Source organism: Miscanthus floridulus, chromosome 6 (genome assembly GCF_019320115.1).
Source record: "Miscanthus floridulus cultivar M001 chromosome 6, ASM1932011v1, whole genome shotgun sequence".
In the NCBI taxonomy this organism is placed as follows: domain Eukaryota; kingdom Viridiplantae; phylum Streptophyta; class Magnoliopsida; order Poales; family Poaceae; genus Miscanthus; species Miscanthus floridulus.
Genome location: NC_089585.1, coordinates 119,077,747 through 119,081,812, shown reverse-complemented (window position 1 = coordinate 119,081,812; position 4,066 = coordinate 119,077,747). Strand labels below are relative to the sequence as shown.

The 4,066-nt window shown below is 41.2% G+C and overlaps 1 long non-coding RNA gene across 2 annotated transcripts; it reads left to right on the top strand.

Annotated features, from left to right (window-relative positions):
- The first annotated feature begins 2,667 nt into the window (after window positions 1-2,667).
- Window positions 2,668-3,834, top strand: LOC136456743 (uncharacterized). 2 transcript variants are annotated; one of them, XR_010759518.1, is made up of 3 exons: window positions 2,668-2,872; window positions 3,085-3,209; window positions 3,340-3,834. It is a non-coding gene; the product is annotated as an uncharacterized lncRNA (long non-coding RNA). The 2 variants fall into 2 exon arrangements; XR_010759517.1 differs by having other exon boundaries at window positions 2,668-3,209; window positions 3,340-3,434; window positions 3,505-3,834.
- Window positions 3,835-4,066: the final 232 nt, after the last annotated feature.

Genomic DNA, 4,066 nt, shown 5'->3' with positions numbered 1-4,066 from the left:
GCTAGGGTTTCCAGATTTACAGGAGGAGCATTATTACTAGAGTTACTAATACTACTATCCAAAACACACCCAAATGTTCGATCCACAGAACATGCTAAAACAGGGAGTACAGGACAAGACCAATGAATGCCATCGCACCATGGAAGGAGGTGGTGCATGCGCTGTTTTGTGAAGTCACAGGATTTGCTGGCTGGTTGCATGGCACTTGCTGCTCTTGCTTATCTTTGCAGAAACTAGTGTTGTGGTTGTGTAAGCATATAGGATTACCTGTCAATCTGAACAACAACAAAAGCTGAGATGGTTAAGGTTGCATACAACTTGGCTGCTCAACAGCTCAAATGTTTAGTCAACACAGAGAGAGAGGGGGTGGGGGGGGGGGGGGGGGGGGGAGGGAAAGTGAGATATGTGTACATGAGGCTGATGTTGTATCCTTGATCTACACTAGCATCGGTGATTTGATTGTTTGTCAAAAATTAACCACGCGCAGTAGCGGGCTGATGTTGCTTTTCATATCAAATGTCCCGTTGAATGCATTGTTAACTAGTGAGCTGCATTATAGGTTGCAATGAAAGAGGCATCAATTTATCCATTCAGATGAAACTTCTGTAGTTATCATATCAAAAAACTGTTGCATGAGACATGAAGAATTACACTTGCTGCAGTTGCAGAAAACTGAACAGAGCACTAGGGATTGTCCCAGTCAGACCATTATTATCCATGAATCTGTATATCCATTAATAGCACAAACATTGCTTATATTGTTTTTTAGGTTACTAAATCCATTTCGTATTCAAATAATCCTTGGAAACTTACAAGGTATTCAGGGATGTCAACGTTGAGAACCATCCTGGTGCTGGTGAGCTTGTGAAGCCATTGTTGCTTAGGTCTCTGCTCAGACAAAGAAATAGAAATCCTTAACACCAGAAAAGAATCATCAACCTGAACCTTGATATATTTGTCTTACACATAAGTTAGCTGAGTTGCATTACTGAGATCTGGCACCATGCTGCTCAGTAGGTTGCTTGATAAGTTCCTGCACAAACAAATACTTGTGGTTTAGTTTGAAGCGCAACAATATGTTCGTTGGTGTTTCCACTTTCTTGTAATTAGTTACTTACAGTCCTGTCAGGTTACGTAGGTTGCCAATACTTTTAGGAACTGGGCCACTGAACTGATTCTCATCTAGTAGGCTGGCAAGCAAAAAGAATTGCAAAACTGAAGGGTGTGCAAGACTGATGGGAAATCGTTTTGACTGGTACTTACATGTTTTCAAGTGTTTGGACAAGCCCGAGAGATTCTGGGATTGGCCCAGTAAATTTGTTGTTCTGAAAATAACTGATAAAGTGATAATGATTACAGAAAAAGTGAGTTGATGCACATGGGTAGAGGAAATTAGCTACCACAAACGAAGAACACAGCTTACACATGTATAAGGGTCATGTTGGCATTGAAAAGGTCTTCGCTTATTGGGCCTATCAACTGGTTTCCACCAAAGTGACTATTGATTGGATGGGTGAAGCAAGCAAATGGTAATTAGAACATTTAAGCATCAATTTTTCATTATTCTTTTCATTCTAGAGGTGGTACAACATTTGAGAACTTACAAATGCTTTGTGCCAACAAGTTGATCCAACCCTGGAGTCGAACTAGTTGAAACCGGGATTTGTCCTGACAGCTGATTTGCTGTCAAGTCCAATAAGAAAAGATTTGATAGATGACCGAGTGTTGGTGGAATTCCACCAGTGAAATTATTTGAGTTTAAATCCCTGCATGAGAACAATTAGTTGGTATTGAATTTGCATTATGTACAGAATAAAAAATGTCCGTTGAGGATTTCCATCCAAGCTGGAGGGAATTCTTACAGGAAGGTGAGCTGGCTTAGGTTTCCTATCTCTTTTGGAATATTACCAGTGAAGCTACATCCTTGCAGATTCCTGAGAAAAAAACAAGATACATCAGCTTTTTCTTCTCGTTTTTTTTTTTTTTTTTTGTCATTTCTTACAGAGTTGTGAGCTGCTTCAGATTTCCTATGTTTGGAGTGAGTGGCCCTCCAAGATTTGGGTTGTTAGACAGATCCCTGCATGTATTTTGTATCATTAGGTTAACATATATTTTTTCCCTGCTTGTGTTCACTATTTTTTAGCATCTCTGTTATTTTGTTACAAAATACTGAAGTTTCGTTGTTCGCTACATTTGTTTTTTCAACGAAGGAGTAAAGTTCTCACAGATATGTCAAGGCAGTGAGTTGGTCTATGGCGTTGCTTAATGTACCATGCAGATTCCTGCTTGGTAATTTCCTGCAAACATGAAATTTCAGAGTGTTGTGCAGTTTTTTTACTACAATAAGGTTATAGTTATTCAAGAACTCACACTTCGGTCACCCTCCCATTAGAACAAAAAATTCCATCCCAGGAGGTACAGGGATCGGTTGGTCCTGTCCAGTTTTGCAGCACATTCTCCCAATTCTTCTTCAATGCCTGAAGCACCGCAACTGTAGAATTCATTAAGCTAACATTAGCTGAGCACTTTTGTATCAACAACTGCATCTATCTTGGATCATAGTATCAAAACTTTAGCAAAGAAACAAAGGGTTAGTTTGTTGCACTCTCAACTTTAGCAGCAAGAAGGAAGCAGTACTAATATGGCTCAACATTTTTTTTTCAGGTGAACGATAACTCCGAATAAATTACCCAGAAAGGGTGGCAGCTTTCTTTCTGTAACCCATTGAAATGTAGAAGGCTTACCATCTTGGGAGTTTGTCTGGCTGGAGCTTGGCCTGAGGCCTACCAAGAGCAGGGACAGAAGTAGGAGACACTGTGTTGACATCTGACACTGTCCTGCACTTCTAAGCCTGGTCTCGAAGGATCAGAAGGTGAGATGATTTGCGAGAAGGTTCTTGTATTCCTCTTTGGTAGTAACTTATGCATTGCTCTTTTTGAGCTTCAATCAGTCACCAATTGTTTTTTTCCCTTTTCTGAAGAAAATTGATTCAGTCATTGTCATAACTTGAACTAATTTAGTTGGGCCAGGTTGGATTTTTTTTTTGTGCTACTAGGCTCGCTTGCTTTACTTGCTACTTGGCAGGTTTGGTTTCAACTTGTTCAGCTAAGGGCCATAGGAGCTGTGGGCTGGAGTATTCAGGGCACAGTAAAAGCACCTGGCTTCCAGCCGAGCTGATGCGGATATGGCATCATGACCAGGATTAATGTGTATGTTAACTATTCTTTGAGTTCAGTTGACCAGTAAATGCACTTGTTAATCATGGTTAAAAACCTTTTCATTTGTCAGAAATATGATAATATCCAATTCATTCTTGAATTAAGGCATCTTATTTGGCAGGTTTCTCAAGGAGGTGGCAACAAGTTTTGAAACCATGACAGCACGGATTTGCAGAGGGTTCTGTGTGACCTCAGAATTCGTCAGGATATTACAAGGTTCGTTGTGACCTCTAACAAAAACAATGAAACGGAATCAACAGCCTTAATTACGCTTATTCGGCCGCAGATGCAGACTGTAATGCTACTTGTCCACCTATGGAAAATTATAATTGGTCAGAAAGACAGCTTTGGACGCGTCTGGCCAACTTCTGTCTCTTGTTGCCATTGCCGAAAGCTTCACAAGGCATATGAATTTTGGCGCGACGACGCCCTGGTGTACCAGAAAAATGCAGCGGACGCAAGCCTTTTTGCATAGAGCCAAAGATTGCCGCCGGCAGGTCGGCAGGCCGGATGCTTCCTCTGGCCTATCAAAGACTTGTCAGAGATGAAACGAACGGTTCGTTCTTTTTCTCCCGTTGTTTCAATGCATGATTGCACTTTGGATCGACGACGCTGGATCGGCAGCGCACACGCCCGTATATTTGGATGTTACCTTATTTTGAAGCGTGCAAGTGGTACTTTCAAAAATACGAATGCCTACGTTCATGTCGTTGAGTGCTTGAGCTAATTGGGCTAGTGAGCAACTGTGATACGCTCGCTCCCATTTTGTTGAGCACGTCACCATCTTCAACATGTAAGGGCTTGTTTGTTTCGTTACCAAAACTTGTCACGGGTTAGTCATGCCACAA